This window comes from Urocitellus parryii, chromosome 3 (assembly GCF_045843805.1).
Source record: "Urocitellus parryii isolate mUroPar1 chromosome 3, mUroPar1.hap1, whole genome shotgun sequence".
NCBI lineage: Eukaryota > Metazoa > Chordata > Mammalia > Rodentia > Sciuridae > Urocitellus > Urocitellus parryii.
In genome coordinates this window covers 151,853,543-151,869,814 of record NC_135533.1, presented here as the reverse complement: position 1 = coordinate 151,869,814, position 16,272 = coordinate 151,853,543, and the positions used below count along the sequence as shown (strand labels likewise).

Sequence of the window (16,272 nt, the reverse complement as noted above, 5' to 3'; positions counted from 1 at the left end):
CAATGTCTCCATCCAAGTGCTTAGAGTGCAACCTGACATGGACAGTCCAATATGGGGCAGCAGAGACTAGTGATGTGAAGCTGAGAGCCAGAAAGTGTTGAAGCTCTTCTTCATGGGGAAAGCTGGACATCAGGTGGGAGGCTGCAGGGGTGGTTACAGGAGGAGGGATATATGTATATGCTACTCGTTCTGCATTCCTGCAGTGTTAGCTTTCTATCATTCTAACAAACACCAAAAATAATCAACTTGCATGGATGAAAGATCTCTTCCACCCGTCAGGTGTGGACATTTTGGTCCATGATCAGTTGATTCCATCACTTTGGTCCTGAAGTAAGGAAGTCGACCACGTTGGGCAGCACATGGTAGAGAGGATCTGCCCACCTCATGGTGGTAAGGAAAAGAGGAAAAGAGAGGGGAACAGGGACTCCATAATCCCCTTGAAGGGCACACCATCTATGACTGGAGACCTTCCACAAGCCCCAGATCTTGAAGGTTTCACCATCTCAACACTGCCATACGACCAGACTGCAAATCAGTGACCTTTCTGCCTGCACTCACTGCTCAACTTCCAGCTCAAGAACTTGAGATGGCTTTTAAAAAACTTGTTAAAAAAAGTTAGAAACTGTGCATTGTTAACAAAACAGAATGTTACAGTGTTTTGTTTCTTTTTGTTACAATAATACTTCATGAGAATGTTTATGTTTTTTTCTCTTTTTTGCCATAGGACTGTAGAGAAAAGGCCCAGAAAGAAATAAAAAAAAATCAAAGACATTTCAAATCAGAATTAAGGTGGTCTGAAACATAATGTTCAAAGGAAGATGCATTCAAAGGCAAACACTAACCACAATTTTGTTCACAAAGCTCAATGTTAAATGAGTCCTATGTAAAAACTCACTTAGAAATTATATCCCTGCATGGACTTCAAAAGCTGATCTTACAATTTTTTTTTAAATAGATAACTAAAGAATGTTTTGTTCAGCAGAGCTAGACATTAGGCTGGCTTTTTCATCATTCTAACAATTTCCATCTTTTCTCCAGTCACATTTCAGCTAACTACTACATGGGACCATGTGATGATGCTTTGGACCCCAAGCACATTTTGTTTTGTTTGGGATCCAGATTGGGGTCATGGCAGACAGGAGGGCATTGGACATGCACTACGCCTGCTTTCTGGCTTCTGAACATCTTCTAACCTGCTTGAGAACACTGTTGAAGATGTCCACATCCTTCAGCCCTAGTATGGATGGAAATTGCCACCCACTTGGACAAGATGTCCCTTATAAGTACAAGTCATGCCAAACCCATGGTTTCTCCAGAAGCCAGTTTTTGAGTAAAAGGAAAAATGGTTGTCCCTGGTAACTTTCCCGCCATGAATAATCTTTTAATCACACTGTCTAAAGATGAGTGGGGAATGTGTTCATTGGCCCCAAACTCCATTGGCTCCACACTGTTGCACGAATTCCATGGTAAACACCAGGTCAACTTCACAGAAGAAGGGAAAATATTTGTTATGAAATGGCAAGAGCCCACTCTGAGGGCCAGAACAATTTAAAATTCAACAGATACAGGCAAAATCTTCATAACACCTTTAGGATACTTACTGCTATGATCTCATCAGTTCCACTAGTTTGGCCTTATCAGGCTTGGAGTTAGAATTAAAAACTGGTACAACCAATTTGGCATGATGATTTGGGGTGGGACATGTCTTCCCCAAGTTTCCCAGAAACCTCACAAACATGTCAGAACGTCCAGACAATGGCATCGGTATATGACATTTTCATCTTTGGGCTCTTTGCTTTTGTTCATGGATCCAGGGAACTGGAAAGGAACAAGCTTCTTCAGGGAATTGGAGAGGAAGTATAGGTATCCAGACTTCTGGTTGATTCTGCTGGCCAGCTCCTGAGTCTCCAGTTCTTCATGCTCCACAAACTGGATCTTGCTGAAAATCTGCTGTAAGTATGCATGCCTACTCATAGGAACTGTCATCTTCTTGCCTTTATACTTCCTGCATAGAAGCAGAAGGTTCAGAATGTACTCTGCCCCATACATGGGATTCACCACAGGATGATAGCCACAATGTATCTCCTTTAAGTCCATGATGCATTCCCGGGTCTTGATGGTGGCCTTGATCATTTCCACTACCTACATGAAGATGTCGTCCAAGGCTTCCATCTAGGCTGAGTCCATTCTCCTTGGAAGGGAGGGATGCAGGTTGGCTAATGGTCCACAGCCAAGTGCAAATTCTTCCCATTCAGAAATTCCCATTGCAGAATTTCCTCTTGAGGGCAGACCTGAAACCTCATGAAGGAAGCAGGATTCCCAGATGTTGTTCTTCTTTATGCATCTCTGTGTCTCTGTATTTGTTCATTAGGCTGATTTCTCAGTGGAGCTGTATTGTGTGATGATGCTGCTCTGCAATTTGGCAACTGAGAATGTAGCCGTGCAGTTTGTACTTGTAGCTTGGGTTTTTGTTCAGGTAGTATGTGATAGCTTGGTGAATCTTACTGTTCTGGAGATCTCAGATGTACCCCTTTTGTTTTTTTTCTCATTAAAAAAAAAAGCTGATGCATCTCAAAAGACCCATGACACTTCTGTAGAGCTGAGTCCTATCTTCCTGAGAAACAGGGCTCACTGATATTCAAGCTCCTCAGGAATCTCTTCAGATGATCTCCTTTGATGTAAAGATCATCATCTGCTTCTAGATCACAGTCCAAGCAGTGCTCATGCATATACTTGAGCATCATAAATGTCTTGTGGGATGAGTAAGTACCATCCATGCCTCATAGTGGCACTACTGGAATTGGTACAGATGTGTCTGAACACTCACTAGAGAAAAACACCACTATTCCATGAATTGTTTTGGATCCTGTTCTGAAGACGGCCACAGAAGGAGTCTGAAGTATTTCTGGGTGGTCATGACTACGACACAGAGAAGTTTCCTGTCATGTGAGGCCACCAACTGGTCCAAGCCTAGTGGCCACAGCTGAGCCCCAGACATCTTCTTGTGCCCTGCAGGCCTGGGATCCTTTTGCTGTGCCCACAGTCATCCAGTCTGGTGCAGCGCCACAGAAACACTGGTTTCATCCCTGAAGCATGGGGCATGACAAACCTGTGAGGCCAGCACAAAGCCCAGCAGGAGTCAGATCTGAGGCAATAAGCAGAGCTAGGCTTGCCAACTTGCCTGGAGTCATGCCCATGCCATTCTGACTGCGGGGCTGCTTCCACCACCTCTGTTTAGGAGCCCGCCCACCACAGCTCTCAGTGGCAGACAACAGCTTTCCCTTGTGCCAGGAGGCCTGGTCCCAGATGCTCAGTGGGTGCCTAAGGCCAGCTATGCCCATAACAGCCCCGGAACTGACAGCAGGCCTGGTGCTGAAGCTTCATTATACACACCTGTCTACACCACAGTGATCTGCTCCTTTAAGAGGGGAACATGTCCTGCACATGCAATCTGCATATCCCGAGCAAGGCCACCATGACTATTCTTGCTTTGGCACAGAAGTGAATGAGCAGTGCAAAGGCAATAGCAATGGCATCTGCTCAGAGACTTTGTCCTGCCCTGATGGTGCCCCAGCAGGCTCCGCCCCTGTTCTCCTTGTGGCCTAGACTGATGCTGCTGCTACACATCCTCAGACCTGGCTCACCATTGCCCTTTGATATATTTTGAGTTAATTTTTGTGCATTGTGAGAAATAAGGGTCTAGTTTTATTCTTCTACATACTCTGCCATGCTTTTTCTGTGATAGAGTCAGAAGCTCATGGAGACCCATGAAGCCAGGGGCCAAAAATTCATGCTCCCTTCTAACTTGTTCCTGTTAGGTATAATGGTCACAGTGAAAAAGAGCTGACAACCACCAATGGGACAGTTACAGAGCACATTTGTGGTTCTGGTAGTCCTGCCCAGCATGCAATACTGAGGGGAGTCCTAAGACATAAAAAGGGTAAGAGATGGGAACTTGAGAACCTGAAGAATTAATATCTCTGCTAAAGGTACTTACATAGCTGATCATAAATACTAACAATGATATAGTTTTGTACTTTAGTTTCTAACATATTACCATGTGAATTAAAGACAGGAGAAATTAATTTCACAGTTTGAATCACTAATGGAAATGAACACAAGAATGCCAGTATGCACATCATACTTGTGACCACAGCATCATAAACAAGAAGGAATAGATGAGGGTAGGAGGAGAGGGAACATGGTAATAGAACTCAGGTAGCATCATTGCAAACTATGTTGATAATGATGTAAAGCATATAGAAACCACTGTAAAATTAAATTTCAAATAGAGATAAAAGGATATGAAAGGTAACAAAAGTGGTATGATGGGAAAAATAAACCAATCACAATAGAAGCTGCTAGTGGAGCAGTGAGGAATCTAACAAAAAGGATAAAACACATGTAGAAAACAGCACATTGACAGAAGTGTATCATTATCTGTGATGACATTAAATGGAACACATGATTCTTGGTTTCTCAATACATCCACACAAAGTTTCACACAATTTCTCTACACTATTGTATGTGGGGAGATAGGCTTGGGTTTGATGGATTCTCTTCTAACAGAAACAAAGCATTTGGTACGTGAACTTGACTTGCCATGACTTCCTCTGCACTGTCAATGCCATCAATCTGAGACACAGGACAGGGTACATTTTGGCACAACTGGCACAGAGTGTGGCTGGACATACTGAAAATAGGCTCTCCAGTGACAGAAGATTTGGGGTCCTCAGGAGCGGGGCTGCTACTCTGTGAATCCTCAACCAGCAAGTGTCAGTGGAGGGGCATTCAGAGGAATCCAGAAGAGAAGCTGGGGTTGCACAGAGTTCAGGATCACTCCTGAACTGGGGGTGAAAAGGAGGAGTCCAACTATAGTCCCTGAATGCACATCAGGAGAATTTAAACTGTGTCTGGGGTTGCAGTGACATTACAGTGATATTCTGAGGGTCTGAGTAACACAGGGTCACCCCCAGGACACTTGAAATAGCCAAGGCACGAAGAGGACCTCACCTGGGAAATGCACTGAAGGAGGCTGATTGTATGTGTAAGCATGGCAGACCAGCTGGTTGAATTTCATAAGGGAGAACACACTAAGCTCAGATGCTGTAGGAGGGAGCACAGTGTGAGAAGATGGGGCTCCTCGGGTCTATTTCCTTCTCCCAGCATGACTGCATGTGCCTCCTGCTAATCTCAGGGAACTATTTACCACTGTCCAGAAGTCAACGCTGGGAAGGCTTCTCTATCCTAGGGTCTTCCAAAGATGCCTGCACAGTCTTCTCTGGCATTTCCTCCCACCTCCAGCCATACATACCTTTCCTCAGGAAGAATTTCCTATGTGGTCTTGCATGAGGGAAGGGGGCACTTGGTCACTTCTCCCTGCATGGACAGGCTCCCTGAGGAGAATCTCAGATTGACACTGACTTTCACCTGCCTCAGTTCATAGCCCTGAACCTGGAATTCACCTTAGTTCAGAGGCAGGATCCTCTCTGCTTGAGGAATACTTGACAACTCATTTTTAAAGTTCAGCCATGGAAACTGTGACACTGATGAACTTCACAGAAAATAAGGGACCTAAATTTGTTTTGTCTATCAGGACTGGATTGTGGTGCTTTTTAACATGTCACATAAAGCATGGAAGATTAAAAAATAAGAATAAACGTGGCCACTTATGGTACACTGCAGAATGAGATGTGTCAAACACAATGTTTGAGACTAAAATTGGTGGTCAATCCACAAGAGTGGGCAGTTGATTAAGTAAAAAATGTATAACATGTGAAATGCATAAAAGCATGTCAACAAGAACAGAAATATGAAATGAAGTGCCAAAGATGAAACCAAAGTCCATGTAGGAGATACTGAGAGGACTATGAGGAATGTGAGAGTCCATGGTGACCTTATGCTGAGTCACTTGTCATCAGTGGTCTCTCAGCAGAGAGTTGCCTCACCCTTGAACAGGAACAAGAAAGGGCAGCAGCCCATCTGAAGTAGACCCAGATGAAAAGCAAACAAACAAATAAACAAACAAACAACAACAACAAAAACAGCGCAGAAGAATTGGAAAAGTGGCAAAGGGGTCAACACCTGGAAAGTGATTCTAACCATCGGTCAGGGAAGTCAAGGTGATATTTTGCCCCAAGCAGCTTGAAGCAAGTTGAATGCTGAACCTCCAACTCCTCAGTCTCTTCTTTTGTCCCCACAGCTGATTTGAGGGGCTTCCTATTAGTAGTATGCCCAGAGGATTCATAACTTCCATGTTGACCAAACACACACTTACCCCAAAAATCTAGAGATGAACGAGAGTGGTCTCAGGGAGCCCGGCTGTACCGTGCATTTGAGGAAAGAAACCAATGAAGAAACTTGTCCAGCAAAGGCACCTCAGGGACTCTTATGGTTTGGATATAGGGTGTGCCACAAATACCATGGGGGACACAATGCAAGAATCTTGAGAGGAAAAAATGAAAAGGTTGTGCAGTGTAAACTAACCAAGGTTACATCCAATGATATAGGTGTTAACTATATGTGGGTAGACTGTGGCTGAATGAGGTTGTTTTGGGATGAGACTTTGGGGTTTCTATTTTGTTCCTGGTTTCCCTGGGAGACAGAGGTCTCTCTGCTTCGTGATTGTCATGATTCAAGATGTTTTTCTTGTCTATGTCATTCGGCCATGATGTTCTGCCTCAGTTTAGAAACAGCAATTGAAATGGCCATATATGACCTGACAAATCTCAGAGCCTGAGTCAAGAAAGAAAATTCCTCCTCTCATTTTTTCTTGTCAGATTTTGATCACAGCAACAACCTACCTGACTAGTCATGAACCAGGAAAGCCATTCTATATTCAGAAAGCTGCTCTAGGCTGCCAAATTCCATGGTAAATATCCTGATGCCCCATCTAGTACCCCTCATTCCTTGCATTTTGTAAATTGAGCCAGATGTCCTAGTTATTCTGGGTTATGAAAGAGTTGAAGCGTCAGAACCAGGCTGGAGGTGAATCCAAGGACATGTGAACAACCGGACCACTCCTCTCTATGTAGTGGCCTAACAGACACCCATATGCAGGCATGAGTCACACGATTGAAGGGATTCACTTCTAGCTTCCATGGCTTGTACAACAGAAATCATTCCTCCTACTACCAGAAATATACATGTGATCAATTTTGAGAAATACACTGAAGCTACCACATTTTTAACTAAACATGGCACCATATTCCACGTGTCAAGCAGAAACTCATTGCCACTTCCATGATCACTCAGTCTCCACCTATACATAATTATGATATCCAGGCTTCATGAAATAAGATGACCCATCAAACTGCCACCCCCAAAATGTGCATCTTTTCCAAGCAAGAGAATACAATACACTTTTTGACCTCAAGTATGTTCCTTGTCCTCCACCTATGATATCCTGTAAATTAAATATTGAAATAAAATGTTAACTTTTTTTCCCTTTTGAACCAGGGATTGAACTCAGGGTCACTAGACCACTGAGTCACATCTCCAAGCCTATCTTGTGTTTTATTTACAGACAGGGTCTCACTGAATAGTTTAGTGCCTTGCTTTTCTTGAGGCTTCTTTCATAACATGATCCTGTTTCAGTCTCCCAAGCAGCTGGGATTACAGGCATGTGACACCGGGCTTGCATAGTTACATAATTTTAACACACCTATGTTAGTTGACACTAGAATCAGACAGAGGAAGAAAAACATATTCAAATACATTCTCATTAAAATAAATATTTTCCATAGAATTCTAATTCCTGTGATTATCATTGGTAATTTCTCACTTGTCTATTCTAATTCCCATGACCACCAAAAAAAAAATGCTTTGGCTAGTGTTGATCTTTGGCTAGTAGTGCCAGGTGGTAGGCACAAATCATCACTCCATACAACATAGGTGCACCAGTAGCCCTGCTGAGTTGGATTGTCTTGGTATTCTGACCTTAACTGCAGTCCAAGGAAGGACTAGAGAACATGCTTCTTTCCATGCATTGCCTCCTTATTTTGAGTCAGCAATGGCAAAATAATTCCCCTGATTATCAGGACCAATCATGACCTCATAGCCACAACTTGGTCTAATGATTCCTTGTCATGAGTAGCAAAATAGAGGCTTAAACCCAGGTTACAGCAGTCATTCTTGTGTCCTGTGTTTGGAACTAAGTCCTCTTCACTAGTTCAATAATAGGGTTCAATTACTGAAATGGGAAGCAAACATTGTGCTAGTGAGTCACTAGTGTGTGGAGTCATTCCCAGTGCCAGGCCCTCATTCTAGCTTCAGGAATACTGCTTATTCCACAAACATCATGTATTGGATATGGGTGTAACCACTCACCAAGATTCATCTTGACTCCTCAAAAGCCAGTCAACCTTTTTGTCAGACCTGGTGTTTTAGGACATTGGGGAAATGTAAGAGTAGTAATGGCAGGAATATGGCTTGATTGCTCCCCTTTATTGGCTTGACATAAGCATTGTGCTCAGAAGCCCCATGTTGAATACCACAATGGTGGTTAAGGTGTTCACTAAGTCCATGGATAACAGTTTTGGCAGAAGCACTGCAGGCAAGGAAAACAAGCTCCCTCTAAGGTAAATGCATGTTTCACTGAGAACTAATGTCAGTCTGCCATGATGTAAGGTCTAGTATCATCAATCTGCTCTGAGATACCTGGCTGCTTCCCATAGGAAATAATCTCATGTTAGAACTCAGGGTTGGATTAGGCTGTTGCCACCTGGTTATAGGCAGGTCACCTCTGTGAGTGGAAATATGTTGTCATGACCACATGAATACTCTCGCTTCATGAAAGCATGGGCATTGTGTTCATGACCTGCTTGGGAAAACATGTCTAGGGAAGGAAGCCACCTGAGACACACCAATTGAATTAATTCAAGAACCACCTCATCATGTTGATTATGACCTGGCACCAAAATACCTTTAGACTTTGCAAACAAGAGTTTATTTTCTTTATGGTAAAACTGTGATGGTGAAAACGGTCACTTAAAAGAAACACTGAATTTCTGTGAACATAAATGTGAAAATAGAAGAAGCTTGTAACATTGAACAGTGAAAGACTGCTTTTTTATACCCCTAAATTAGATTCTTTATATAACTTCTGTCTCTATATATGAATACACAACCAGTGTAACTCTGCATCATGTCTAACCACAAGAATGGTAAATTATATTCCATATATATCCAAAACCACTCTACTGTCATGTATATCTAAAAAGAATAAAAATTTTAAACAATTATACTATATAGATTTAGAAGTGTTGTGTTACTATACTACTTAAATTATGAAACAAACATCCATTTTCTTCAATGTTAAATTTATTCTAATAAACACAAATCACATTTACATATCTGGTTGTAAATATCAAAGGGTAAATATTATTTCTGTTAAAAACTCAGTGGTTAGAAAATTACCACTCATACTTCGGTTATTTCATTAAGTAAATCTACCTTAAAAAATGTAAATGAGAAAACAGAAAACAGATCAAACATTTCTGAGAAAAATTTACTGTCTAAATTGACATGTAAAATAAATATATAAAACTTATTTCAAAGAAATGACATGAGAAAAAGAATATGAATTATATCATAAATAAGTGTTCATCCAATCTTTGTTAGAATGATACTTCTTTATATCAAAGGAGTCATTTGGTATTTGTTTTTTAAAGATTGAGTAGCTTCACTTAGCATAATCTGCTCTAATGCCATCCATTTCCCTCCAAATTCTATGATTTTGTCATTTTTTAATGCAGAGTAATACTCCATAGTATATAAATGCCACATTTTTTTTATCCATTCATCTATTGAAGGGCATCTAGGCTGGTTCCACAGTCTTGCTATCGTGAATTGAGCTGCTATGAACATCGATGTAGCAGTGTCCCTGTAGCATGCTCTTGTTAGGGCTTTAGGGAATAGACCGAGAAGGGGAATAGCTGGGTCAAATGGTGGTTCCATAAGGGGAGTAAACAAGGACAGGGTAGGGACGAAGAGCTTGAGAAGAAGATTTACATTAAACAGGGATGAGAGGTGGGAGGGAAAGGGAGTGAGAAGGGAAATTGCATGGAAATGGAAGGCGATCCTCAGGGTTATACAAAATGTCATATAAGAGGAAAGGAGGGGTAAGACAAGATAATACAAATGGAAGAAATGATTTACAGTAGAAGGGGTAGAGAGAGAAAAGGGGGGGAGGGGAGGGGGGATAGTAGAGAATAGGACAGACAGCAGAATACATCAGACACTAGAAAGGCAATATGTCAATCAATGGAAGGGAAACGGATGTGATACAGCAATTTGTATATGGGGTAAAAGCGGGAGTTCATAATCCACGTGAATCAACCGTGTAATATGATGTATTAAGAACTATGTAATGTTATGAACGACCAATAAAAAAATAAATAAAATTATTTTTCTCAAAATTCAAAAAAAAAAAAGAATGATACTTCTTTGCTCTAGTGGGTTATATAACATTATTAAAATAATTATGCATGCCTCTTTAATATAAAGTGGTTAAGAGACTTTGCATAATCTGCTTTCATGGTATTATTATTAGACATTTTTGAACCAGAGTCCTCAGGTAGCAGTAGTGTCGCACTCACTTTTTACCCAAAGCCTCACCTCCTCCCATAGGACAAACATATGGGACTCCTGGGACAGTGTCTGGTACTGGGAAGTTGGAAACATGGGGACTTTACCATGTGCCCATGCAGGGTACTGGGAGGGAGACCTGCTCTTGCTCCTTCCCAGATGCAAATTATCCATGATGCTAAGTCTCGTTGACCTTCTCACTGGCAAATCACACAGTTCTGGCTTCATATTATAGTGATGACAGATGTTGTTTTGTGCCTATCAGCAACAGGCTTTGCACCATGAGCTGTTCTTCAAAAGATGTGTAACTCTCTAGAGCAGGTGACATGACAGTTCCCAAACTCCCATGATCTACATTGGGATTCTCCTAGGGGCCTTTCCCTAAATAGCAGATTTTGTCTCCTATCACAAGTCCTCTCTCTCTCTCTCTCTCTCTCTCTCTCTATATATATATATATATATATATATATATATATATATATATATATATGCCGCAGTCTGGCTGGGCACAATTCAGGAGCCACTTGTCAAAAGAAACTAACTTTATTTTTAGAACTACAAACGCCAAGCAAAACAGCTCCTCAGGAAAAAAAAAAAAAAAAAAAAAAAACCTCAGAGCCCAACTGCCACCACTGGCTTCCACAAGCCTCTCACCCACACAAACCTCACCACCTCCCACAATCCTCCTGCTCTTGAGGCCGATTGGCTGGGTTGTGTGGGCGGAGCCAAAGAAATCCCCCAATGAGCAGCTCCGTGGTCTGAAAGGGCAGGGAAACAGCCCAATGAGCATCTCCGTGGAGGAGCCAATCAGCTAGATGTTGCTGGGGCCGCTGTGAGCCAATCATCAGCCGGCAGCTGGAAGTTTGCTGGGGCCCCTTTGGCTGTGGCTTTCAATATATATATATATATATATATATATATATATATATATAGAGAGAGAGAGAGAGAGAGAGAGAGAGGATAAATTTAAGATTGTCCATTTGTCCATACAGCTGGGGACCAGAACCACTGTGGCATATGTCACAGGGTCTCCTCACACTGGAATACATACACATTCATCAACATTCACTGCAGCTCATATAGAAGCCTCCATGGGCCTCAGCTCTGTGCCCAGAGCAGGACCCCGTGCAGAGAGGTACACTAGGTCCTCAGCAGACAGTTCCCAGGTTTACCCCCACCCATACCTCCTTTCTGCAATTGGTGCCAAGGCATAGGGTAATGTGATCTGTGGAGACTGGAATATGGTCAGGGGAAATGGTAATCCCAGATAACCTGATGCAGTTGGTGAAAGACAAGAAGCTCTTGAGCATCCTGTCCAAATTCTGAGGGATCTTCCACCACCTTCATCGGCTGCCAGAGAAAGGAATTAGCAGACTACATAAAGTCACGTACACACATTAAATGGCAGTACAAAAAAGAAAAGGAGTGCAAAATTTCCTAATTATGTGGGGCCTATTATTCAGTTATGAGAGAAACTAAATGTGTCTGTAGAGGATATTCTGATTTTTGCGACTCCAAAATGGTGTGACCACTTTGGAAAGCAGATTGGAGATTCCTTAGAAAATTTTCAATGGAATCACCATTTGACCCAGCATTCCCACTCTTAGATGTATACACCAAAGACTTAAAATCACACCATAGTGATGCAGTGATATCAGTGTTCATAGCAGCTTAATTCACAGTAGCTAAACTGTGGAAACAATCTAGATGCCCTTAAACATTTGAATGTATAAACAAACTGTGGTACATTTGCAGAATGGAATATTCCTTAGCCTTAAAGAAGAATGAAATATAGCATTGACAGATACGTGGACAGAGTTGGGAATATCATGGAACAAAATAAGTCATTCCCCAAAAGCCAAAGCCCAAATATTTTCTCTGATAAGTGGATCAGGTCCATAATATTCTGGGGGAAAGTCAAGAGAATAATGGGAAATTTTGGATTGAGCAGAGGAGAGGAGGTGGAGGGGAGGGTGTATGGGGGCAAGATGGTTGAATGAGAAAGACATTACTACCCTTTGTAGGTATGATTTAATGAATGGACTGACTCTGCATCATCTACAACCAGAGAAATGAAAATCTGTGCTCTATTCGTGTAAAAAAATCCAAAATATCTAGATTTTAATTTTCTTGGTAGGATCTTTGGCCCAGAGGATTCACAGCCAAAGAGCTACAGGCAGAAGCTGGAGGTAAAACAATGGCCATAGGCAAAGTCTCAAAGATAAAGAGAAGGAGGAGCAAGATAGAGCAAACTGAATTGGAAGCATATACATGAAGATTCAGATGTACTAATCACTGTGGAAGTTGTTCAGAATAGAGCAAAGTAAACTATAGAGGGCCATTGAAGAATTGAAGCAAATACTGGTACCTGCAGCAGAATGGGAAAAATGTTAAAACTGAGTTAAAATTATAGAACCTTTATTTTATCCATCTTTAATAAAATTTTGAGAACAAGGTACATCCATGATGTGTCACTGTGTTGGGCAAACTTAAGAAGATGCAGTTGATGAAACTTCTGATTCTGAATGACACCTGCAGAGGTGCCAACACTAAATCATCTACCCTTGCCTTTTCTCTTGTTGCAACAGCCCAGGCTGCTCCTAGGATCACACCTGGGGCTGCACCTTTTCTCTCACCAGTGACCCTGAGTACTCGTCTCCAGCTGACCCTACCATAATACCTTTGATCAGACAAATACAGACCTCTGTCATGCCCAAAGGAACTCCTCACATTGATGCTGTGATAGCCCCTCCAGGGCCAGAGGCTGGGTTGATCTACACACCCTACAAATACCTGACACGTTGGCACCAGCCACTTCAGCTCTTGAGTGCCCTTTGAACCCAATGGTGTATGAGGTGCAGTGTCCTACTAAAGTTCGAAGGCACAATGTGTGTGTCCGTCTTTTCCAAAGGATTGTGACTGAAGGTGGAGCTGACACTGGCAACTCACCTATGAACTTCTTATCTCTGAACTCTTTGCCCAGTAATGACCTGACCATGCCTGCCTGCTGATCACTTAAATGGTTATTGCCTTTCCTTGCCTGTGGTCATTGCAGCAGGTAACATTGACAGCGAAAAATGACACTATGATTTCTTTCATCTTCATGTCAAATATATTTAATCTGAATATTTTGTATGTTTATCAAATATTTTGTATGTTTTATTATTGGGAAAGTAAATTTATGAAATAATAGATGAGTAACATTTATGAGTAATGTTGGCTCTGAACAATTTTTGAAAACTTAGTTGACAAAATATTGGATCAATGAAAAAGAAGCATGAATTTTGAAATCTGAATGCATTGGATCTCAGTACTTTTTCTCTTACATATTTTTTAGTTATCAATGAACCTTTATTTTATTTATTTATATGTGGTGCTAAGAATCTTACCCAGTGCTTTACATAGGCTAGGTGAGTGCTCTATCATTGAGCTATATCCCCAGCCCATCATTTTAAAAAAGTAACATTTTTAGTTGCAGATGGACACAATGCCTTTATATTATTTATTATATGTAGTGCTTACGATAAAACCCATGGCCTCACACATGTGAGGTAAGTACTCTACCACTTAGCTATAATCCCAATCCCTGTATCATCATTCTTTATTGAATTTACTTCTTATTAAAGTATATAGTTTTAAGACATTTTTTACAGTATTATGTAATTTTAGCATGGTTAGATTGAAGTAATGCCTATGTTACTATAGAGCAGACATTTATATTTTGTCTAGACTTTATTATTATCTTGGTAGTTTTCATGCTCTCTCTATATAGAACCCAACCTATTTCCAATGAGAAACATGTCATTTAATGTATTTATCACCATTGGTACAAGTTTATAATGTACGTTTCCAACTTGTTTTATATGTATGTGATATATTACAAAAAAAATTCTTCTTGAGAAAAGGATACAAAAATGTAAAACCACAATATTTATAAATGAAAATTGCCAATTGTTTCCCAGCCCTTTCTTATATTGGGTGTCTTGAGATTCAGTTAGCTAATGAATGGATCAATTAATTAAACACTTACGAAATTTAGTTGGGATTTCACTTAGCTTGCAATATAATTATTCATTTTATTTCACCTACTCACCCACATTGTTAATTTAGTGAATGTTATAATACCAACCTGAAAAACAACCTAAAAAGCAAACTGAGGGGTATGGGAGGAGAGTACTGATGGTGATGGGGGTCACCAGGGTAACTACTTTGTAATTCATTGAGATCTACCTCAGGCATATCTACCTCTTTTCAGTGTGTCTTATTTTATAGAATGAGTTGAAAAAGCAACTCTTATCAAGGAAATATAATTTTATATAAAAATTTATCAAGAAGGACTAATATTAAAATTATTAACAAACACACAAAACTGTAAATTCTATACATAATAGACTGTTATGTCTTTGGAACCATAAAAACAACTCCTGCTCCAAGTCTTGCTAATTCCAGGTGCTGTGCACTATAGTGTTCCAGGACCGAAATTACTCTCCTGTGTTCCAGGGCCGAAATTACTTCTCTCCCAGGTGTTTTACAGGGTCTATAACACAGAATCAGGTAAAAAGGTCACTTTGGATGAGTTGCTGGCCACAGAGAGTGGCCAGGACCACAATTGTTCTCAGGAAATGCAAGATGAATTTGGGCCCTAATCTCTCCTGGGGTCTGGGCAGGGAGCACTGAGGCTGGTATGCTGCCCTCAGCTGAGAGTGTTGTCTGTGGGAAGAGTGTCTATGAATGTCCTCAGGAGGAAATTCTTCTGAAGCTGCTCCCATAGAGAGTAAACAGGAGGCAATGGGAAGGGTTCTCTAGGACATTTGGGTGTAAAGGCTGAGTAGCACACACCTGGGACCCTGAGGAGCAGCACCTGTGATGACACAGAGTGGAGCAAGGACCCTGGCTCCTCCAGCCCTACCCTCTTTAGCTGTATCTTCAGAGAGCTCCATGCACTGATTTTAACCAAATTGTACCTCCCCTTGCATAGCCATGGTCACATGCAACTGGGGACACTTGAGTGCTCTAATTTCTTCTGATTCACTGCATAAAGTACAACAAAAAAAATTTAAGAAACCAATGGAGAATATTTTAATTTTGACCTCTGCTCTCCCTCCCATTTTTTTCCACACTCAAATTGCCACTTCCTAAACTGTTTCATCACTTTTGCTGCATTGAGCCCACATTTTAAACCAGGAGAGGGCCCCTGGAAACAATTCATGTTATGGGAACAACTTTCCAACTGTGTAATCTTGACCTAGGAAAGGAAGGGTAAATTCATGCATGCTCAGAACCAGCAAAGGCAGGAGAACCCAGCTATTCAGTGGTCAGTAAAATAGAACCAGATTGTTTATGTCTCATGCATCAGGCAACAACTCAATATTTCTGAAGCCCCCTGCACTCAAGCTCAGTACATGGACATGCAGTATTGCTCAGCATGATTCAGTGGTGTGGCCTGTGGTCAAAACCAGGGCAAGACAAAGAATGCTAGTGCAGAGAGATTTAACAGAAATTAAAGGTCCAAGGACCTCAAAGATCTGAATGAGGATAGCACATTCAGAAAAGTCATAAATGTGGGAAATATGAAACATATAAAAGCTACAAAAGCTATACATAAGAAAGGATAAATAAGAGAACCAATAGGAAATCAATTACGTACAGATTTCTGGTCCTTTACTCCTCCTCTTTCTCCTCCTC

General features: G+C 41.2%; 2 pseudogenes; one reads left to right on the top strand and one right to left on the bottom strand.

Moving 5' to 3' along the window:
- Positions 1-1,008: 1,008 nt before the first annotated feature.
- On the bottom strand, positions 1,009-10,683 carry LOC144253783 (chondroitin sulfate synthase 1 pseudogene; annotated as a pseudogene).
- A 1,158-nt stretch (positions 10,684-11,841) lies between these two features.
- LOC144253782 (KH domain-containing RNA-binding protein QKI-like) lies at positions 11,842-13,598 on the top strand (annotated as a pseudogene).
- The last annotated feature ends 2,674 nt before the right edge of the window (positions 13,599-16,272 follow it).